Genomic DNA, 24,828 nt, shown 5'->3' with positions numbered 1-24,828 from the left:
CAAAATGGAAATTCAGGGTAAGGCACATTCATTAAATTTGTTTTGCAGCTGTTGAATATGAATGTGTGTATGTATTTACAAAATTTATACATAGCCTTTTTTAATAGAAACTACATATTATGTTTATTTGGTTTTCTGTACTTAATATCATTTTTAAAATTGGCTAGCATATACTGCTAGCATAGTCCTGAAATCAAGTAATTAAAACTTGATACTGAAATACCAAATGTATGCCTTTGTCATTCTTAGCATGAGTATAACGTTTATTAATTATTCTTCTCTGATCTAGTGTAGAATTTCATCACATGTCCTCTAACCTTCAAAGTGAAGCTTAGATGACTGACAAGCAGGGTCATTAAAATCTAATTGATTGAATGGACCCCTGAGATCTACCGAATGAGAGCAAGGTGCTTGCATAGCTTTGGGAATAGGGTTTGCCTACAATGTTGTTTTCAATTTCATGCATACTTTAAACAACACATATGAAGATAAAATTACTTGTGCAGAGAACAGGTCTCTTCAAGTGAGACTCCAATCCTACAAAAATTCATGTGCTTGATTTTGTGCAACTGGAAGTAGTTCTGCTGATTTCAGCCAAGCAATGCAGAGGCTTAGATTTATGTGATCTCTCTTTGTATGGTCAAGCACAAAGTAAATAAAGAACACAACATAAAGAATGTATAGTCTTAGGAGGAGGAAATAAGTTTATAAACTTGAACAAGGCCAAAAACCTATCCTAAAGCCCTCTTCTTGAAACAATATTCATCATAAGCCACCTGGGATGGGGATGGTCTCCTTATTTCCATTTATAAATATATAATTTTTCAGGAATTCCAGGCATTGTTATAATATTTTTATTTACCATTTTGTCTCTTCTAGACTGTAAACAGCAGTAGAATAAAAAGTTTGGGTAGTGTTATTGAGTGGAACAATCTGAGTTGGAGTCAGTAGAACCCAATAAGGAAAAACTAATCTGATTTCAATACACAGGAGAGGATTAGAAATGTTCATAGAACTTCTAATAAAATTTGTGGTTTAATAATCTTTCCACAATGAAAGCTTGATTTTGAATATCAAGCCATTAACACAACAAGTTTATTTTCCATACCATAAATGACAAATATTCACTAACATCATCAACAACGTGAAAGAAAAGCATGAAAGATAAGTCAAAAATCTAGGTTTCTTGACAAATTCACTGCCCTTTGAGACAATCTGGTACATTTTAGTTGTTATCCTATAGGGAAACTGTTTTTATTTTTGTTAGCAAAATGTTGAATCACTTTGTATCAATAAAAATTCTGACTCTCCACCACACCTTCAGTGACTCAGAGACACAAATAATTCTGCCAACGGGCTGTTGGTTTATTTTTTATCCATTTTAGTTTTATTATAAAAAGTACTGAGCTTTTAATTTTTTTTTAAGTAAAAAAAAATATATTCATCCATTCTTGCACTGTCTTTTGTTATTATCTGTCTCCCATAGCCTTAGGCACCTATTTTTGTGTTCATATTTAACATCATAATAGATCTTATCTAACTGTTTTCTTAAGAAACTTTTATGTGGCATCTGTTTGGCTGGAATGTTCAAAAGTACTTCTGAAAGAAGCGCCAGCTCTTATTTAATACCCCTAGGGAATAAATGTCTCTCTCTTTGGGGCACTTTTGAACATACCACCTGTGGATGCCATTTCCTGGTCTTTAGTTGTGTGTACTGCGCAGGTGAACACTTACATGACTTTTATTCTGGGATTCAACTTTTGAAATGTCTTCCACCACAATTTCTTTCTTAATAGTCTCTTGGCATCTAATCCAGCTGTGTTACTAAGTGTGAACCAAGCTTTAGGTTGACTTCAGAAAGACTACCATGTGCTAAAGGTCATTGGTGAGTTAACACACTTTCTGAGACTGGAACTTTCATTTTCTTGATTTCATTAGATTAGGCATTTAGTAGAGTTGCAGGCACAAGAGAAATTTGCTAACACAGTCTTTTAAGTAGAATTTCTAAATAGTGGATGAAAATAAGAACATTAGGCCAAATTTTTCTCCTTTGGACAACATCAAAGAGTATACTCTTTGGATTTAGAATTTTTGTATTACTTGTTTGGTATCAAACATGTTGAAAATAAAGCAATAAATTACAGAGTTTTATATGGACATTAAAAGGCTTTAGCATATTTCCTAATATTAAGAAATACAAATACAATTCCAAATATTTAATTTAAACCAACTCTAGGCAGTTGAAGTACTATCAGATGTAACAAATATAAGCCAATGCCTGATAAATTCCACAAAACTCTAGCCTTAAAAACATAGAGCTTAAAAATATTCACACATTAGTCTTTCTTTTTTATTCTGCATAGTATCATGCTGTACTACACGACAACTGTGTTGTGCTAACAGAACTTGCTCCAAAAAGAGTTCAACATTCTGCTTTTTCTTCATTAAAGCTCACTCAAATCAATTTTAATGCAGTATAAAGATTTGCAGGATGGTATTTTGTCTGATAGAAAAGACAGAAAAGCAAGAGGAAGAGAAAGGGACTACAACATGACATTTAAAAAGAGTAAAGATCCATATAGAGAAAATGATACACAGAAACACTGTGGGGGACAAAAGTAAAGGAGGAGATTTGTGCGGGAGCATAAACAGGGAGACAGAAACAGGGAGACAGAAATTTGTAAAGGCTTTGTTTTTAAAAACTACCTCTAAAGCGCCAGAAATAAATTAAAAAATAAAGTGGGTAAAAATGAAGTTGTGTTCACTTTGTGGCATACTACTAGAAAATACATTTAACAAATTCTGTAAATCTTCCTCATTTTTACACCAGCATAGCTACTAACTCCACAAAATGCATCTACAGTCAGTATAAAGCAAAGAAGAATCAAGATTTTTTTTTTCTGCTTTCAAATCACTTGCAAAGAATTTTGCAGATCCCCTATTGACACATAACAGTATTACAGTGTCCAAAAAACAAACCAGGCACTTTTAATCATTTCTGAGCAATAAGAGTATTTCATTGAGATACTTTGAGTCAGTTGATACTCAAAAAGTGTATGTGTATCTGAAACTGTTCATTTTTATGTTTCATAAATCATTGTTACATGTTTAAAAAGCAGAGTTATAGAATACAATATTACATGATCAACAAAATCTCTTTCAAGAGCAATGGATAACTTTGGTCATCTTAATACTTTCTGGTTTAGTGGTATTAATAGCCATCAATTTATCTTTTTACTTGCTACTTCAAAAAGGGCAAGAAAGATGAGCCAGGAAACTACGGGCCAGTCAGCCTCACCTCTATCCCTGGAAAGGTGATGGAACAACTCCTTCTGGTCATCACCTCCAAGCACGTGGAGGAAAAGAGGGTTATCAGGAGTAGTCAACATCGATTAAACAAGGGGAAATTACGTTTGACCAACCTGATAGCCTTCTATGATGGCATGACTGTCTGGGTAGATGAGGGGACAGCAGTGGATGCTGTCTATCTTGACTTCAGCAAGGCTTTGATACTGTGTCTCACAACATCCTCGTAGACAACCTCAGGAAGTGTGGGTTGGTTGAATGCACGGTGAGATAGATTGGGAACTGGCTGGATGGCAGAGCTCAGAGGGTTGTGATCAATGCTGGAGAGTTTGGTTGGAGGCTTGTAGTTAGTGGGGTTACCCAGCGGTCAGTGTTCTGTTCAACCTGTTCATCAATGACCTGGATGAAGAGACTGTGTGTACTGTCAGCAAGTTTCCCGATTATAACAAACGGGGAGGAGTGATTTATACACCAGAAGGCTGTGCGAGACCTGTACAGGCTGGAGGATTGGCATTCCTGTGCAATCTGCTCTAGTTGAACCTGCTTTAGCAAGGGGGTTGGAATAGCTGATCACCAGAGGTCCCTTCCAACCCCAACCATTCTGTGATTCATTCTGTGATACTTATTTATTATCCATAGCATCTTAACATTGTTCAAAGAGGCAAGCCTTAAAACAGATGAAGTTTTCATTCATCAAAGATGGCTCTACTTATGTCACGTAATGCCTCATTTTCAACTGGTTCTTTTTCAATTTTTGCAATTTTATGTCCTAGTGAATTACTAAATACAGTCTTCGCACAATGCCACCTCAGTTTTTCATATCAGACAAGGAAACTTTTTTTGTTGTTTATATGTGTTTCAGGAGATGGAAGGATCTTGGAGTCCTAAATGCAATGAAAAAAATTCATCCCTCAAAAGAGCTTCACAATTTACCAGTGTGGTAGAATAAAGCCAGCACCATCATGCATTCTCACCCAGCTTTAAGAAATAATATCAGAGTTGCATTAACTTTGTAGAGGATAATGTATAGTGGCCTATACAAAGGTATTTAAAAACAGGGAACTAAACAGCTTTGTGCTGCTGGCAGCTAACAAGAAACTCTTGCTTTGATTTAACGTTTGTAAATTCAGTGTGATGTCACTTGTAAATTAAATAACATTCAAAAGGTGTCTCTTCACACAGCTCATTGACTTGTTCTTTCAAGATATATATGTATAACAAGAGATGTAATACATCCACTTCAAAGAGGGACAGTGCTGTTGTTATTGGACATTTCTGGGACAGACAGAGAATGGAATAGGTACTTCAGAGACCAGTGGAGCTGACAATATATCCTGGTTAAATGCAGAACCTAGTATCTTGTGAAGGTGTAATAATATCAGTGTACCTACAGCACCTGAGGGACCCATTTCCAAATTGTTCTTGTTGAGAAGACATTGTCTGAATACAGTTGAGTGAGAAAATTATTTTCTTAGCCTACCAAAAACATCCCATAAGAGATCAAACTTTGCTATTCTTAGATGCTTTAGTATATTTTGTTTTATCCTAATATTAATTTTGATCCAGTCTTTCATTACACTCTTCACTTTCAGAAATAACCAAGTTAGGCCTCTGCCTTTATAGAATCAGATCCCTGCCCTTCTAGAGCCATGTACATCTATTTCATGTGGGGTTTTTTTATTTGGAACTAAAATGCTGAAAAAGTATGGGTTCACAAGAGGATACAGAAACAGGGTTTTGCACTGGTTTTGATTTACCTGGAATTTCATAGGTTATCCTTAAGTGCAGGGTTCAAAGATAATTTCAGTGATGCCTTCAAAATTCAGCTTGGGTGAGATCCAAAACCACAAATCCTTCATCCTTTGTACACATCCATTAGAGCGTGTACATGCTCTGCACAGTAGTACACTCAGAACTCAGTCCAGGTCTTTCGAAAGTTTGTTTGAAACAAGGCCCAAATTTGGGGCTGTAATTAAACCAGAATTAACACTGATTTGGCCATAATTTCCATTCAGTTGTGAATGATGTGCAGAATCCTAGGAGGTGGTATTAGGCCTCACTGTTATTTTACTTAGCCATTAACAGAAGGAGTGAAGGAGGAAGTCACGTTGGTCTAATTCTATGTGGTAGATGTAAATGCACTTTCTTTCAGGCATATATACAACGTTCTTAGTGAACTTCTTTTAGAGGACAGGTTAGTTCTACAAAGAATAAGATAGACATGGTTGCATCTGCTTTTGAATTTAGTAAGGAATATCAGAACATGAAGTAAGATCAAGTCCTGGAAATAAAGAATTACTTTGCTTCCTTATCTGATTTGTTGTTACAGAAATAACATTCAGTATTTTTGAATATGTAAACAAATACTTCTGATTTTAGGCCACATCTTTGATTATCTCGGAATTAACATTTTCATTGCAATTATATTATGAGCTCTCTTCTGTCTGTGGCTAGTACTCTTGTTATACAGCTAGAGACAATGAAAGAAGGGAGATAGTCTATTCTGTAATTTTTGTCTTTCAGTGCTAGATTCTGACACTTACTAGTGAATTACTTTAACAAATAGGCGTTCTTTCTGGACTAGGGCCTTCCACTGACATAAAAAATGTAACATTCAGATGAAGAGTATAATTTCACGTACTGTATTCTTATTCAGCAAATAAACATTTTCCTCATTGTAATTTCAACACTAGGCAAGCATGCATATATTTCTTTTACTGCATTTAATTTTAATTCTGATATATCCAGTTGAAGTCAAAAGGTATCTAGTAATTTTTTCCAGAACACTGATCCATATGCATGTTTTCTGTCTTAGCTTGCTTGAGTTTTCCATCACGAGAAAGCTCCATGGCAGCTCAGTGTATGGAAAAAAGATGTGAGGTCACACAGAGCCCATGAAACTGAAATTTGAAGACAATGGAAAAAAACTCTTTTAAGTCAATGCACTCTGGAAATTTGCTCTGCTTCACAAATAAAAAAGGCTTTAAAGACTTTTAATGCAAGAGTTCAATACAGTTAAATAATCATTAAAACATCCAGTTAACCTTTGTTGGTGTAGAAAGACATAAATATCATTTCAAAGTACACTCTTCTTTCTTACCTTCCCTTCTTCTTCTTCCCTTGGAGATCCTCTATTTCAAATTTATTTTAAGAATCTGCTTAGAATTGCTTGTTTAGGACTACCAAAACATGAGCTATAGAAATTGCTTCCACTTGAAAATAAATGAGTAAAATTTTCAGAAGCAGTTGAGTCTTATTGACTATCAAAGAGATAACAGACCTCAAATCACATAAGCCACTTTTCTAAAGAAGCTGTACATTCTTTCATGCAGGCACTTTGAAGATCTCACTGAAAGATCTCGTACTATTCAGAATATTCAGTAATGCAAAATGAGGTTTAATATTACCACTCATTAGGCCTATGAGCAATTTTTCAGAACCTAGCTTATATCTTATGTGGTAGATTCTTTGCAAGCGGCCAACAAAACTCACTCCCACCTGCAGTAATATTGAATTTCCTAAAATTGTACTCTTTACACAAAGGTAATCTGAGTTTAAATTTGTGTTTTATTTTTAAATGCGTTTTTCTACTTACGTGTTAAATTGCCTGTACAGAAAAGATCTACATTTGCCTATCTGTAGTTTCAACATAAATATCATAGATTTTATCTTTTTTTCTGGGCTGCTTTGCTACATGCTGAGGGTCTTTTTCACCTGAAGTTACAGGTATGTTTGCCTAATACTTACCTGACTTATGTTTTGCATCCTTAAAAGGTTTTAGGCAAAACCAGACAACTGATCTCCTTTAAACCAAATGATGTATCAACTGTATGACTGGAACCTTGCATTTCAGATCAAAAAGACCACTGCAGGCCCCTGAGTCAATAAGAAAGTAAAATTTAGGTTGAGATGGAATTTATTTAGTGCAAAAAGACTGAGTAAAGTCTTTAAATTGTTGAGGGATCTCTTCTGAAGTGATCAGAAGTTACTTCTGTTACTACTGAAGCAGTCATGCACTATTAAGAGTAAAGGAATAGCAGTGACAGCATCACTGGAAAAATGTATTTCATCTCAGAGGTGAAGACAATATAACCTTAAAGGGTACAGCAGCACTAATATTAAGTCTGTACTGTTCAGATCAGGATCAGTAAGTTTCTCTCAAGTGAGACCTGACTGTGTAAACGTAACGTACTGATGATCCCAGTCCCTCTGAGACCTTACCAAAGCCCCAAAAAGTGCTGTTCCCACAAAGGATTATTTCCTTTTCACTAATACTCCAATAATGGGAAATTGTTGTCAGATTCAATAAAGCTGTAAGGAATAATAAAAAGTTGCCATTTTCATCTTGTTTTCAAAAGAGGAATGCAAAATTATCCTGATTAAGCATAAGCTCTTTTCCTTTGGAATTGTCCTTGTTCCAGGAGGTGACTACTGATCTTCTGCACACCATCGTGAGCACTGGTGCAAAAGTACAGGACTTACAGATGTCTTCACACCCCATTATCTCCTGCTTCTGAAAGAATGGCAAAATAAAGGAGTTGCAGCACTTTATGAAGGCTGGAATGAGGGGTCTGTGCCACTTACTCAGCCCAGAGGCAACCACAAAGGAGTGATCCAGCTTCGACTTCTGTTTCTGCAAGTAAGAGATAATACTTAGAGAACCCTCAGAAAAGCCTGGAGTTAAAGGAAATCAGGGATGTGCAAGTTAAAAACATTTAGAGGAAGCATGACTAATATAGATCAAAGGCAATTATGTAAAACCAAATCAAATATCCTTGGTTTTTTGGACCTTTAGAAAAGGAAGCTGTTCCTATACCCCATCAGTATTTGAACAACTTAACGGCTATAGAGAACTGGCAGAATGGTGTCTTCGAGAATTTCTAAGCTCATAGAAGAGAGGTAGGCAGAAAACCTAGGGAAACACACTTCCTGGTCAGCTGTGCAATATCATAATAATTTTCCTGCTAGCTTTCCTTATATATCAAGTATTTTACCTTGGCATAATTTGAAGAGAAGAGCACTAAGAATATCCTGGATAATTTGTCAATGGCATACCAGAAGCAGTTTGAAAATTTGTCTACATACGATGATCCCCAGGGCTTGCAATTTACTGAACATCTTCAGGTGATTTAGAAACAAATCTTAAAAAAAGCTGCTTCACTTTTGCCAGTGTCTACATTTCAACAGGAGTTATTTTCTCTAGGAAGATATTCTCTGTACAGCATCTCACAGCAATGTTAGGCCTTCTCACACTTCATCCTTTTTTCCCCTACACAAGTCAGCACAAGCACAGTTTCAAATTCTTGTACTTAGTAAAATCTGAGGTAGTGAAAGTAACAGTTTATTTTCTAGAAATGTAAAGTTTCTGTGCTAGGCCTATGATAAGCTTCAAAACCCTCTAAATTAGCTGTTGAATGTTTCAGAAATGTAGACATGTACATAATTTTGTCAGTCTCTAATGCTTATGAATAGATTTCCTAAAGTCTCAGCTGTTTATAGTTTTCATACATGGCAAACAAATCTGCAACTACGTAATGCTGAGGTCTAAGTTAATTCTCCAGGCTGAGCTAAGCTACTCAAGATGTCATGAGTAACAAACTGTGTGGGAAATATGTGAACATCCTGGGAATAGATGGAGAGATTCACTTCCTTGCAGAAGAGACCTCAAAATATGAAGAGAAATGTAAGTAAGATTCAGAATAATTCTAAGTCAGTGTTCAGAAAGGGATTGGGAAAACACAACTCTTAGTGTGCATTATCTGCAGAGAACTAGGTGAAAACTTCAAAAAAATGATACTATATCTAGGGAATACATTTTGTCAGTAGACAAAACAAAGAAATTAAGTTTCAGCCTTTAAGGAGTGTGGGGAGCTGAATGTAGATTTCTCAGTACTGGACCCCACAGAGCTGGGGAAAACATTGAAGACTTTGAAAACCAAAAATAAAACAAAAAAGTTTTGCTTCTTCTAACATTGAGTTGCACTCCTTTTTCTTTTTTTCCTGTTTGAAGAGATACTGAAGACACCCTTATAAATAGTGGACCAGATAGTGCTATCTTTGCTTCCATTGTAAAACTTCATCTTCAACATTCATAACTTTGTTGAAATTCTTTCTTCTGGTGTCAGATATCCAGGTTTCTATATAAAACTTGATTTTTTTGTTTCACAGTGTTGGTTTGTTGGGGAATACAGGAGAAAGACTAATGTGTGATATACAGTTGCTAGAAGAAGAATAAAGAAAATATCTCCTGAGCTTAAGAAATATGCTAGTATATTTTTCACTGAGAAAAATTCTAAACCTTTCTTGTTCAAGAATGGAAACTCAGAGGTCTACAAATATGGACTGTCTCCATGAGAGTGTTTTGGTGGCTGGTTGATTGGTTGATTTTTTTCTAGTTTTTTTTTTGTTTGGTTTGGTTTGCTATGCCATATTTATGAAAATCTTGAGAAGAGGATGTACTTACTGCCTATAAATGATTACATCAGAAAAAAGAGACCTTTGTCAGTTTATGAACTCAGCTAATCCAAGAAAGGTGAATCTATACTGAACCTGAACTCATTTTACCAGAAAATAAGATAATTGCAAATCTAGTCAATGTAATCAAGTTTCTTTGACCAAAATTATCAAACATCAACACAGTCCAGTTATGAAATAAAAACCGGGAGCATTCTCGTCATTCATGAGAGGTTAGCAATGGCTTTATTTCTTCATCAGCCTTCCCTCTGGGACCAGAAAGCACCAAATGATGCAGTGAAGGCTTTGGGGAAACACAATTGAAAATCTTCACTCACCCTGTACAAGTGCAATAGGAACAGGGGAAAATTTTATTTCTGTCTTTCCCACCGAAAAGGTAGGAGAGCTATTTTCTCCTGCCCTTCCTGTGGAGAGCTGAGAACAGGGAAAGAGGGATATGAGTAATGCCTTGGAGTGCAGTTCTGCCGCATTCCTGGCAGACTCTGTGAAGCAATGGTGGGGCGTGAAGGGGCCATGGGATAGGTTGCACAGGAGAAGGAAGGAGACTGAGGATGCTTACATAGTTGCTTGTTCTTTTGTTTTTGTTGTTATTAGAGTGAGGCTTCTCTATGGAGAGGATGATGCTGCAGGGAGCCTGGATTTTGTTCTATTGTTTTTAGGATTTACTCTGTCAGAGTCTGTTGATTTGAGTGAGTTGTGAGGCACTGATTTTTGAAACAGCATTTCCATTTCCACACTGACTCCAGCTGCTGCCTTGTACCTATGTCTGAGAATGCTGGCACAGACAGCCTGGCACAGGTATAGAGCAGTCTGGCCACCCCCTAAAACACATGAAAATCTCTCCCGCGAGCCATGCAGATAAAGAAGAACACACAGTGCAAGGCATGCAGTGGCTTGAACCCTGGTGTGTGACACCCAAGAAGACCTGTGCGAGCCTGAGATGAAGGAATCCCCTAGAATTCCTGGCATTAAGAAGTCAATTCTCTTAAAGTCAAATCTACCTTTTACTTATTGACCATTTCTAGGCTTGAATAAATCATAAACTGGCATTTTCCTGTCTGCAAGGCTGCAAAGCATCCACAGCAACCTGACTACTGCCCACTCATCACAAGAGTATTGGACGGCTCTATTCAGCAGAAGGAGATTTTGGAGAAAGCGTCACATAAACTTTAAGCGAGTGATGTGGCTTACAAAACACCTAAATATATGTTTTGCAAATGCCCTTCAGAGTAAGCACATGCAAAGAATGCAGTTTAATGTAGCTATGCAATTTGCATTTATACATTTTGTGAGCCTTCTCATTACATCTATCAAAAAAAAAGTGTGGACTTTTCGTAATTTTTTCTCTTCTCCCTTTCAGTATACTCTGTCTCTTCAGTGTTTTATAACATGGCCAGCTGTTCCTGCGGTTAGGGCTTGTGAGGCTTGGCTGTTTGCAGTTTTTTTCATGAAGCTTAAGCACCTTGAATCGAGTACAAATGAAGATGTAGCAATAAAATTAAGTGAAACCACAGCACAGAATTTTGTTTCTTAACCTACTCGTGCTTACTGGCTGTTTGTGTTCTGCTCTTCTGCTGTGCTGTATTTATATTTCAAGGTTTTACTGTATAAATACTGATGTCCTTGTCACAGAAAGTCTTTTCATTCTTTGTTTTCATGACACCTAGACTTTGACTGCAACACTTAGCCACCTTAGTAAAAAAAACCGCAAAACAGTTTAGTGATTTGTTATATATTTTTTTAGGGTTTTTTTTTTGTTTGTTCATTTATGAGAAAAATACAGGAAAAAAAATGACATTGCTAGGGACTTGAAACTTTGAAGAAAAATAAAAGACATATAAATTCCTCATTTTTGTGAAAGTGCATTCTTAAATAATAGATGTTGGAGAGACTGATTGCAAAACAAGACATTTTCCATCACTCTTTTACATACGGATTTACTCTGTTGTTTATTTTTACTGAATGATCTTGCTTACATGCTGAAAATGTTGGGAAATAACTTTTAATATTATTAATACATATTATCACTGATTTAGCAGTTCTGTACTTCAAACGGTGAGTAAGGGTTACAATATTTATCTGTCCATATTGAAACCAAATATTTGGCCTGTAAGACAAGAAAACTATAGTCCAGAACATCTATTGCTCAACTGTGTTGGTGCTTTTGTTTCCGAATTGTTTTTGTCATGCAAATTTTTTCACAGCTGTTGCTTGTAAAATTGGCTTGGCTTCTACTCAATTCAGAGAAATTATATTTTACGACAATACATAATTCTTTCATCTTCAGAGTACAATGGATTTATTTATGTTTAGATTGGGCTATTTTGTTAATAATCCATGGTCAATAAATCACAGAACTCTCTTGTAAAAACAGTTTTCAGCTTGCATAGAAATGATTTAAAGAACTTATTTATTTCATTATTTTTCTCCTAATGATTTGTTTTTAAAGGATAAATGCAATTTTATACATTAGGATTGATTTGGATCCTACTATAGGATAATTTTGCTATATTTTTATCCTATTAGATTTTGAAAACCATAGCAACTTTTAGATGTCATTTGGCTTTAATACATTTTCACTAATTTTAGCAAACATTTTAGCATATAGAAGCAAGATTATAACAAAGGAAATTATTAATAAATGCTGAGAAATCTGATTAAAAGAATTAATGTTATTATTTTTTAACTAAACAAAGTTTCTTCACCTTCTCTTCCAAGTATCATGTTCCTTAAGAAGATAGGCTTATAAGATGCTCATTGACATTTTGGTACCAAGAGAATTAATTTTGTTTCTGATTTTGAGACACGTAATAAGCATGTCTTTATTCATGCCTATGATGTTCTGTAGAGATAGCAAAGATAGCTCTGAAAAGAAAAAGAAAAACACACAAAAACACACACACACACAAAAAAACAACTGGAAAACGAGATTTTACTGAACTCTATTCTGTGTTACTCTAGTTTCTCATGGCCAAAAAAAAATAAATAGAGGTAAACTTGGTGTTTTTATACTGCACGACAAGGAATCACTTTTTAAAATTCATGCAAAGATTACTGGAACCCATAGACTGTTTCCTGATAATATAGTCTCCGAATCTTGACTTGTTTTACAAATGTTGTGAGACTTCACCCTTCAGGCACAACTGGGGGAACACTTTAGACTATGCTTGGGTCTATTGTCCCTGTTGAAGCATGTAGTTATACTCACAGTGTATGTTAAACACTTTCCTGAATTAAGATAGTTTCCTCAGGATAGGTTCTAATTGTAATTAATGTTTCTTACTAAGAACAGCAAGAGTAACTAAACAAAAATACTTCCTAACTGAGGCAATACATGGAATACATTTGTTTCTTCAAGTGAAAAGAGCTATTCCAAAAAGTTTGTTTGCTTTTTTTTTCCTTTAGATCTGTTATAAGCCTTCCCCCTCCTCTCCACATTTTTGTAAATAAGCATACAATTCACCCTTAGAAATTAAAGACGAGATTCATCAATTGCCTGTGTGGCACAGTTCTGTTTGTGCTGAGCTGCCCAGTCACAACTACGGCTCAGCTCCTTGGTGAGACCCATTCATCCATCCAGAGCCTGTATGTAGAATGTTTCAGAGCCCTGGGCAAAGTTAGGATTCCTGGCAGAGACTGTGAGAATTTTTTTAACATATGTATAAACACAGTTTTCATCTGTTCTGCTTTTCAATACATTACCTAATTATTGGAGAGTTCATACTTTCCATATTCTTCTTTTTCCATTAACTTGTTCCCATTGTGCTATATTTAATATACTCATACTAATTCACTCTTGTTAGTTCCCATCATGCTAATTTAGTATCAGTGTAATTCTGATTTATGATGCCATGAATGTTAAAATTACAAATTTATGGCATCTCTTTATAGGTAATAACGAGTCAGACTAACAATTTTTTCCCTTTGTTCCTTTTAGTTTCCTCAGTATAATGGTCAGCAAAGAAATCAGAAGCCATGAAAGTGGCAAAAGAAGCAAATAATTATGAGGTTGCATTGCCGAATCAAACTGTATAATGTAAAAAAGTCTGAAGAAAATTCTGACAAGTTTTGCATAATCTCAGCTGGGAGAGTTCCAGTAGAAATTGTTTTGCCTTTAATAATATCTGAAATACCGATATGCAAATACCCCCTGATTTGATTAGTTGACATTTTTTCTCTGAAATTGTACGTTTTTTTATCAACTCATAACTAAGCTATTGAAAGAAAAGGAAGATGTATATATCTACATATATGGATATAATACATTTGAGAAAGGAGACTCAAACTACGTGACCTGTCAAAAATTCCTCCTTTAAGGAGGAAATATATAGCCAAGAAGAAATTTTTTGACTAAACTAAAGGAACTGGTGCTACAAAGTTATTTTGCCACTGGCATAAATAAGCTCCCTATTTCAGTGGCTCCCAAATAGAGAGTTGTGTAGCCATGGCTAACAGACTTTATAGATCACTCACTTTTACACTGCTTTCTATTCTATTCTTTATAATGAGCATCCATGGCCTTTGAAACAGGGAGTAATGATAGAAAATATGTGGGAGCCATTGAAATATTGCTTTAGGTATGGTATGCTGTGCTGTGATATATTGTATGTAGATACCTGTTGGGAAATACTTTTGTTGCCTTTCTAGAAATATATTGAAAAGTCAAACCTCACAGCCCTTTAGGATTTTAATTCTACACGATAAAGGTACAGTGGTGAAAGATACTGTCTAAGTTTCTAGAGTTTTCAAACCCAATCCCTAGAATTCATAATGAGGACGTTAAATAGATTTTGACCCTGTAAATATCTTGCAACTTCTTTCCCTAAATGCTGTTTATTATCCCTTCTATGTACAGTTTAAACTGGTTTTCTCTGCATGTGTGTTTGTGTTATGTTAAGTTAGTTCTGCAGGTATGATTTTGTCATCCTGGATCAAAATGCTTTAAGTGATTTTGTTCTGGTTTTCACCCTTCATTATTTGAATAAACAGCAGATTTGTCTGTGCAGTAAGATGCGTTCTGTAGAGAGCTAAGATGCTTTCTGTATCAGTTTTCATTTTGTTTCAGTTACAACTAGTCAACGCTACACTATAAAAGCTGGATTGAGAATAAGGAAAAATTACTTCATTCTGATGTTAAATTTTTCTTTTGGCTGGATTCAGAAAAAAAACGTAATGCCATTTGGCTGTAAGTGCTTAACTGAATGTTCACTCTAATTCACAAATTAAGTATTTCAAAATTAATTAACTGCAAAATAATACATCAGTGGAATAAATCAGTGAGGCAATATTACCTAAGCCACTGAAGTCTGTGAGCAGGAGAAATGACTGAGCCTTGGCAGACTGACTGGGAGCAAAGAGGACTGGACACAGACCTGGCTGCACACATGAAACTTGCTGCAACCCTGCTCACTACAAGCACCATTAGGCTTGTCTTGGTCTTAAAGACCATGGGTCCAGGCCTCTGCTTAGATGGCAGAACCCCAACTTTGATCATGGAAACATCCTACTTCTGTGTTATTATATGGGTTCCTCGTCAGAGCAAACTGCTGAGAAGACCTCTGAGGAAGAGAGAGGTGTGAGTTTAGAGGTGATGTTAGAGTTTAGAGGTTTATCCACCTGAGGAGTTAGTAAGTTTTGTAGGAAGAAGGTGCAATGACTGTCAAGTGTGGGAATATGCTTATTATGTGCATCACCAAGCAATCCCAACAAAGCCCAGTGAAATCCAGCTGTTTGTTAAAGGGATTTTGCTCAGGAATAGTGTATGTACTCTCTCTGCTTGAATGGCTAAAGAAAGAGGATGTAATTAGGTCACAAATATTTATCTCAAATAGTAGACTCACATGAGTGCTCCTGTCACTTTAGATATTTCAATTCTAATACCTCTTCAACATTATGTATCATTTTGTTTTATTATCCGTACCCATGGGATTTACAGGACTAAGTCTTCCCAAAAGCAATGAAACTTGTACAGGGATATTTCTCAGTGATCAGTACTTGGCCCAAGCCTAAAACTGCATGCCAAATATAGGGTATCTATGAAATTCAATTATTAAAATTATTTAATCTGCTTTATTTCTTCCACTATTTCTCATTATTTATCAAAAGCTACAGGTATGTTTACTAAAATAGAATCTACATGAAAAGCGGTGTTAGTTACTTCAATAACACATTCTCAGAAATCAGAGCAATCAAAGGAAGCCTCGATTTGATAGCCTCAAACCAAAAAGTGTCAGCAACGTTATTGAACACGTTTATTAAAGATACCAAACACAAATTCCAGAATATAATCAATCTTTGATTACCTTTCAATTTAGATCCTGTTTTATTGGAAAACCCAGGGAACTGTCTCAAAATCTGCATTACAATATGAAAATATTATTATGTAAGTACATGTTTTTGAAAGATGTATATTTTCTTCAACCAGTTCATCCTTTCATGAGACTGTAAGGACTTGGATTATTTATCTCTTGAAGGAAAATTGCTACAAGGAATGTATCTATGCGAACTTCTGGAAACTACCATGTCAGAGTGATAAAACCTTCCATTTTATTTTTCACCACAAAACAACTAATTTCTCTATGAAGCCAAAGGTTAACATACCTAGCAGCAAAATGAGTAAGAAGAATTATAACAGAGTACAGTTCACCACTGGCTTTCGTTACCTCAGGAGCTGACTGAAGGAAATTGTGCTGCTTAACTCCTTGCAGTGGGCTTGAACTAGGCGTGTTAAAAGCCTGGCTGTGCAATGTATATTCACAATGCCTGCTTGCACTCTTGGAAAATTGTCGTGCTTTAAGAAGTGCTTTGTTACACTTACTTACCTCTTGTGTTCAGGGACACAGTGCCTCTGCTGTGATGAATGGCAGTATGAAGCAGCATTGCAGAGTTAATCAAGAGAAAGATGCAGCTCTTTGAGCCAGACACTTAGGACTACTGGTTCCTAATAGATCAATAGAGCACTCGGGAGATTATGAAAGGCAGATGGCCATAATAAATGCACAATTATTAAATATAGAAAGAGAGGTTCAATGTCAGTGTAGTGCCTTGAGAGTCTGAGTATTTATTTTAAGTTGCTCAGCAATAAGATGTTTCAACAGATGTTCAAAAGCTTTGAATATGCCTAAAGAAATCCTTAATATACACTTCTGAGGTTACCAAAATGCTCTCTTTGGGATCTTTTGATACCAATCTCTGTCAGACAAGCAGGCCCAGCTTCTGTCCTAACTACATGTATCTGTTTAGGATGCCTGTACTTGGGGACAAAGTATTGAGCTGGTTACTCTATTCAAGCATGCTCCTCCTTTGAAATAATATGTATTGGATTTGTTTGTTTCGTGTGTTCTGGAGCATAATTTTATAGAAAAACAAAAGAAACAAAACACTGCCATTCTTGCTGCATATTCTATCATTATGGTGTTTCACTATGTAAAAGTCATGTCTATAAGTTTAAAAAAAGAACAAAGCACTTAGAGGTGGGAGACAATTGCCATGACAACCAATCTTATGAAACGAAAGTATTGGAGAGTGGAGAATTATAAAAGAGTTAAATGTGAAAGCTTGTGATACTTGCAGTGGTAGTCTGTAATAAAGAAAATGCACTCATCCTTAAACACTTCAAATGAGTTTTTTTTATTTTTTCTTCTTCCAAATAAACAAACAGAAGAGTGGAAGAATGGTGCGTGTCTGGCATGGTATCCCCTGCCCTATGATTTTCTTGGCAGACTAATTGCTGTGACTGACATCAATGGGAGGTCAGGTAGCTTACAAAAGGAGAGCAGTGAATCTTGGCAGATCACCCAGGAGTATGGACACAGACGTTTCAAGTTCAATTAGTGAAACAAAGTAGCAAACCACTTGTTTTCCCCGGAGAACCTTAGGATAAATGATTTATCAGATCATTGTTGGAGCTTGTGTCGTCATTCATGATCTGAAAGGCTGATGACCAGTATGCTTCTGTGTGCCATGCTCTGCTGCTGGGAACAGCAACTAAATTCCCCTAAGAACATTGTTACAGTATTGTTATGGAAACAATCAAATAAAAGGGAACTACTTCCTTATGTTTACAAAAAGGTTGCAGGGAAGTCTTTCTGGAAATTCATTTCTAAAGAAAGTAGTAATCTCTGTTTCTTTCAAACTGTCCTTGGTTTTATAAAGTCACACTTCTGAGAATTTGTAGGCTGATGCCCATTTTATTGTTTTGTTTTGCTTTGTTTTCCTGACAAATAGCTGTATCATCCCACACAGCTGATTTCCTGCTTACAACACAGTCATGGTGATGTGATATTTTGGTTTAGGTGGTATTTCTTAGGTACATATTCATACAGTGAGAGAACTAGAGTAGACTTGCAAGTAAATAAGAAGAAAACCCATAACATAAGGCTTATATGAAAAGTATGCAAATTTTGATACAAAGAAATATACTAAATTATAGCTGCTGTATCAATATTAGCAGCAGATAACAAAATTACATTTAGAGGTTACTGAAGTAATAGTTGTGGCAATGCTACATATACTACTGCCTAGACAACTAGGTCACTTTGCTAGCAAAAAATTAATGGACTGCTACATTTGCATAGCTGGCTGAAGTCACGACAATTATGCTTCTAGTGTAAAAAAGCTGTGGTTTTGCTTTTGTTTTTGTTTTTCTCCTTGTTTTGTTTGTTTGTTTGTTTGTTTGTTGTTTGGTTGTTGTTTGTTTGGTTTGGTTTTGTTGTGGGTTTTTTTTTTTTCCAAATCTTTATGTAGTGTTCCTAGAAACATCTTAGTTTAAAATACTAATATCATAAAACAATGAATGAGACTCGTGTTTGCATCTGTGATATAATCAAAGGTGTTTGTTTCTTGTGAGTCAGAGTCACTGAGGAGGCCAGGACACAGCAGCCAGTTCCCAGGGTGCCTGCCGTGCTCTGGCAGGCCACCAGTCACATGCAGATCACAAGGTGAGTGACACTGCTCCAGGGAAGGCTTGCCGGTTTGTACACTTTTAATATAGACTACCCTTCCTGAGTATTATCAGATCAGGAGACCCTTGTTATGACCAGTATTATTTATATTACTAGCTCCAAACCATGCAGCTGGAACATGGCAAGAGAAGTAGAGGGCAGTAGGCCTGCCTCAGGAAATGTTTGCAGCAAGTCTCCAGTTGGCACCAGAAAGCAAATGTGTGCAACAGATCACATGTAGGGCCTGATCTGAGGCACGATACGATCAGGTGTATTAAACAAGGACTTGAATTCTCAGTTTGACTGATGAGGAATATAAATTGACTTAGCTGAGCCATGAATTAACCAGAGAGAGAGGAGAGAGAAGAAAAAAGGAGTGTAGGTGTCAAGTATTCTGTTTTGTCTATTAAAGCCAGTGTTTTCACACAAACTACTGAATTATATTGCCTTGAAAAAGAAGTATGGTATATTATAATGGCATCTGCAGTCAGGATCAGATGTGACCTGCCATAGCGCACAAATGCAATGGTCCTGCAGTTACAAAGTTGCAAAAAATCAGTGTTCAAGCTGGTTGTCAGGGTGCAAGTGGTAGAGTCATGGCTGAGAAAACAGAAAGGCAGTTTCACTTATACCTGGACTACAATACCTTTAATCTCTGTAATCCTTTACAGTGAAGTGATGTTTTAATTCAAGTTACTGGCTGCTGTGGCTTTGTATGTCCTTAGTGTATTATTGCACATTGTATATTTTACACACAGAGCTAAGAGAGCTGCAGTTACTCATCTGACAGATATGAAAATTACATTAGCATTCCTTCCCTGCATGCCCTCAAACTCTGTCCTCTGTTTTTTCACTAGGAAAGCCAATGTTTTACTAACGGAGCCATTCTGAGGTTACAGGTCAATGATTTAACTCTCTCCAAATCACTCCCCTGGTGATTTGCGTGACTTGCTCGCCTGTTCGTATGAGACAGTTTAGAAGCATAGGTTAAATTTTAATGAAACACCTCTAACTTGGTGTTTGACCTCAAATTGATGATATACTGCTTCTATGGGAATAAAGCAAATCAAGTGTCCTCTGTAGCTTTATCTTCATTCTCAATAACAGCTGCAGACAAATAGACATGGCAATGGAGTACGATGAATGCCACTATCACTAAACACTGACAGCTTCCAGAGAGTTCACAGGAGTAGAAAGATCTTTGTGCAGCTAAATGTAAATAAAATTATTTATGGCTCACCATCTCTGTCTGCATCCTGTGAGTGTGTGTGGAGACAGGGATGGAGCAGTAGCGAATCCAGAAACCAGGAAAAACCTGTTTTGCCTCATATAAGTGCGTGTAGAGGCTTTCTGGTTTTCATTTGGAGAGGAAACTGAGAGAGGAGTACATTTTGCGTCTTTTCTGCTGGTCTGAGGAAGAAAATTTGTACCTCAGATTCCCTTAATTTTTTATTTGTGTGGCAAGAATACTCCCTGAAGTAGTAACTCACTTTAACTACAAACTTAATTGACAGTGACCTGAGATATACGTTAAAAAAAATCATATATGCAGCCAAAATACAGCTCAGCATTCAAGAGCACTACAGTGTTTGCTACTTGTTCTTGCCAATAATTCATCTATAGGGATACAATGAAGACACTGTTTTAAAATATTGTTAACAACTGAAAGAAAACACTCTGTCTATGTATATACTAAATGGGGGTCATTACTGTGGTATCTGACTGCATTTAAATACAGGAGGAAGTCATCATCATTATTAAGAACTGGAAGAACTAGGAAAATACCTCATAGCTAACAATTTTAGGATATACTTTTAGCATGGTTTTTGGCTGTGAACAGCCAATTTATGCAGAATTAGGTTTCTGCAGTCTATGTACTCTTGAAATTATTTGTCAAATACATTGTGTAAATATATTTTGGTCAATTTGAGAGGTTCATTGTGACCATCAGAAATGCGAGGTTTTACAATTGGGTATGAATCACTTGTTGTTGCTTCTATTTCTTGTTTGGATGAGAATAATTTTAACATTCAAATTCTCAGAACCACTTCCAACAAGTTCAATATTGAAATGTGAAAATACAACCCTAATTTTGGTTAAGATATCCAAGGATTAATTTTTCACTAATGTCAATAGCACAGAAATACAGGCGGCTTCCTGAAGTTTAACATCTGACCATTAAAATAGAACTGGGTTACCTTACCTCATTGAGATATTAACCTAATGGAATGACTTTAAGCTAACCTACTAGAAACTGTTTTATATTACATACATGCAGCCTTTTCATCTGTTTTTTGTAGTCTCTGTACCTCCCAAAACACAGTCACTAATTTGATACAGTATCTCTGAAAGAAATATAGAAGAGATTAAAGCATTATAGAAGAGATTAGAAAGAGCAAACAGGTAGCAAAGACAGCAACGCTCACCAACAATGTGACTCTTCATATGAAGATGACAATATCTAAAGCTTGAAAGGAAAAACATAGCTGAAGCCTGCATCTTAGAATTCTGCAACCCTTTCTTCAGACCCAGAGTAACTTCCACAATTGGATGTATGTGCTGGGATGACTGTGAAAAGGAAATCACTGCACATAGAAATATTTCTAAACTTCACCACAGTTCATAATGCAATCTCTCTCATTAGATCTAAGCATAAAAGTTAGTTTATTTTAATATCAGAAAACCTAACACTCTGAGAAATGTGAAAATTAGAGTTTGGCTACCAATTAATTGAAATACAGGATACAAGTTATTCTAAAAAAATTGCTGGAGTGACCAAGTACACGGAGAGAGTATAGACAAATAGACAACTCAAATGGCAAATTTCTCACAACTAGAAGTTCATAAATGATAGAATTTTGCAGTACCACAGATAGACAGCAGCTTTGTGCGGGAGCTAGCATGTGATGCTCTAAATAAGGGGTGTCAAACTCATTTTCGCTGGGGGTCACATCAGCCTTGCAGTTGCCCCTTTGAAGAAAGGGCCCCTTTGAAGAAAGGGCCGAACGTAATTTTAGGGCTGGATAAATGTAATTGGATAAATATAACTACTCCTACATTTATCCAGTCCTAGAATTACATTTGGCCCTTTGAAGGCAACCGCGAGGCTGACGTGGCCCCCTTAAGTTTTTCATCTCTTAGCATTTTCCTACTCTACATCTTACTCCCTCTTCTTCTTGTTACTATTCTTGCTGTCTAGGCTCCACTTCTCCAGTTATTGGGATGAACTTGCCAAGCACTGTTCTGCCAGTTTATGCCTGTTATCAGAATCCAAACATATGATGGGAACCTGCCCATCCTGAAGCACTGGTACTCTGAGAATTACAACTTCACAGTTTTTTGCCACGTGGACTATTGTATGAAGATCTTCCCCTTGATTGCTGCCACATCTTCAACAAAGCACAAGCCAGTGACTGGTGTTTCCTGAAGTGTCAGGATTTTGTTTTCCTGGCCAAACCAGAGGTGACGCTTGCAGGACTGCTGTACTATTGAGGTATTGAAATAGTCACCTATAGAAACTTCAAAATGTGTTAAACAAGTACCATATCACTAGATATTTTGAAACAATTTCTGATTCAGACAAAGGTTATTCCAGAATCTAAGATCTAGACACATATTTCCTAATTTTCTTACCTTTTCTCACAGTCTCATAGGCTGAAAAATCCTGTTCTAACTGGTCAGAGTCCTAATTCACTAAGCCCCTCTCTTAGTTCCCTTTCTTCCTCTTCCTTTAACTCTTTAGCTGATAGCTCATTTGTGCCCTCTTCCCACATTTGTTGTCAGTCCTGGTCTTCCTGAATTTCATTTTTTCCCAATACACTAGTTACTACTTTCCCACATCCCACTTTCTTTTTCCATTAGAAGCTCTGTTTTCTATTTTGCCTCTGTCTGGTTAGCCTGTTTCTTTTCCTCCCTAATGCCAACTTTTATTTCTGGTCTTTCTAGATTCTATTCTTTGTCCTATCTGCAGTTCCAGGTCTTCTAAAAAGTTCTTGTCTTTTTAAAATTGCTTTTATTCAACCTTGTTGAAATAAGTGATAGAGAAACTGAAACGATGGAAGAAACTGAACTTCAGTTGTTGTTCCATGCTCAGATACAACACAGATCAGCAGTTCAAAACCCTAAGTGTTCATGAGCATGAATAAAATTTTTGAAAACATATGTCTTTCCCATGATGTGGACGTTTTCAGAGTCTATTAGAATATAAATCTTTGACAAATACCTTATCTTCTTTGCCATTTCACAACTCTGCTCCAAGCCTCTGAGGAGTTTGAGCTTTGAGGAAAGGGAGTAGATTAATAAGGGAGAAACCCAATGTATTTCTCAGAAAAATTTGAATCATATGGTTTGCACTTCTGAAGCATTCAGAAACTTGCTATGAAAATGTCTTTTCAAAGGATTTGGTAAAATTCTTAAGACATGAAAGTGGGGTCATTTGTTGGATAGTATTAACCAACCTTAAAAAGAAGAGATGACTCCAGCTTCACCTACAATTAGTCAGAGGAAGGTTTTAATTATGGAGTCATTTGTCATAATTTGTCCTTGACAGAATGCTATGGTAGAATTATTACCCCATAATTTGCAGTGAACTGCTAATACATGATTAGTAGCAGTGGACTGTCTTTCTTTGAAACTATTTCCCACCACACGTGCATAAAAACCCGAGATAACTATGAAATGCAAGATCAAACATCTGTGAAACAGATTTTATGCTACATTCTCCTAAGATGTGCTTTGTTCTAGCATCATCTATACCACATTAACTCGATGTTATGTAACCTCATAAAAATGCAAGATATAACACATATCACCCATGTATAAGTGGTGGTAAGCATCAGTTAAATCTCTGTTTAATGGATGTTCAAATCTCTGTTCTAGCTGTAAAGAATCTGGTCTGTATCACATCATTTACTTAGTGACAATAAAATATGTTGGCTGCAAGGTGACACTTTTAAAGTTTTATTAGGACATACTTCAGGGACCTTTTCCAGTTTGGTCTTAAATAACTCTAATTAATGCTCATCAGACTAGTGAAACAAATAGATTTTCCTCATTGACCCACTTTCAGTTTTATACTTGCTTCGTCCTTTGAATCTTCTGAAATATATCTCAGAAAGTTTTTATGACATGATGGCGAAAATAACTATGAAGGAAGGCAATAGACTGCTTTTAATATGGCTACTTAAAAGAAAGGGCAAGGTTCTGGTTATTTCTATGCAAAATGTTTCCCAAGGAGCAGTGAGGTTAGGATTAAGAATTGACTCAGCTAGAGTTGTGGGAAATTATCTTAACTGCAATGGAATTTTTCAAGTTTCATTTACAATTACTTATGGATATAATGCATAATTATGGATATCATGTCACCTAAATATAACTACATTCCAAGAATCTGATGCAGATGCAGGAACTAACACATTTACAGCAGCAAGGACTACAAAATGGCCAGTAAGTCTGATTTGTGTAACAGATGGCATTTACAAAAATGAACTGGCAACTGAACTAAATATTTTTGACAAAATAATTTAGGGGAAAGGATAAGTTTGAGAGATTTGAGAAGCAGCTAGGAAAAAAAGGAAAAAAAAAAAAAAAAGTGAAAGCACACAGCCATGTCTCTATGTTACATCAATGAGCTCCTTCATTTGTTAGTATAATTGCCCATAGGAACATATCTATGTTAAACGGTTGTTATCTTTTTAAATGTTGCCAAAGACTGGGAAAAAAACAACAACAAAAAAAATGTGAAGAATGCAATTAAGAAGGAACAACTGTTAGGATTATCATCACAGAACTTGATGTTTTACTTTGTTAAGAAAGATATTAATGACTTTGACTCACCAAACATATAATTTTGTTTTGAGAGGTTAGAAGAGACCACCTCCTACAACTGATTTATTTTTTATAGTCTTTGTACTTCAGAAACAGTCAAACGATAGACCACACAAATTAACTGAATAAATATGCTTAAAGCAGTATATCTGTAGGGAGGCTGGAAAGGAATCAGGAGAAGTAGACCCATAGCATCATCATGTCTAGTGTCAGTGGCACAACTCTTTTCAGTGTCTGAAGCAGCTAGCTGTGGCTGAATCAGAAGTGGTGACAAGAAGCC

The 24,828-nt window shown here is 36.1% G+C and overlaps 1 long non-coding RNA gene across 1 annotated transcript in view; it reads left to right on the top strand.

Annotated features, from left to right (window-relative positions):
• Positions 1-23,664, top strand: part of LOC110365503 (uncharacterized) — a 117,184-nt gene extending 93,520 nt beyond the window's left edge. The window contains exons 6-9 of the long non-coding RNA XR_010473228.1: positions 7,728-7,945; positions 16,095-16,162; positions 18,633-18,719; positions 21,922-23,664. This is a non-coding gene — a long non-coding RNA (uncharacterized LOC110365503). The remainder of the gene's footprint in view (positions 1-7,727; positions 7,946-16,094; positions 16,163-18,632; positions 18,720-21,921) is intronic.
• The last annotated feature ends 1,164 nt before the right edge of the window (positions 23,665-24,828 follow it).

Source organism: Columba livia, chromosome 1 (assembly GCF_036013475.1).
Source record: "Columba livia isolate bColLiv1 breed racing homer chromosome 1, bColLiv1.pat.W.v2, whole genome shotgun sequence".
Taxonomy (NCBI): Eukaryota; Metazoa; Chordata; class Aves; order Columbiformes; family Columbidae; genus Columba; species Columba livia.
This window is presented reverse-complemented; position numbering and strand designations above follow the sequence as displayed.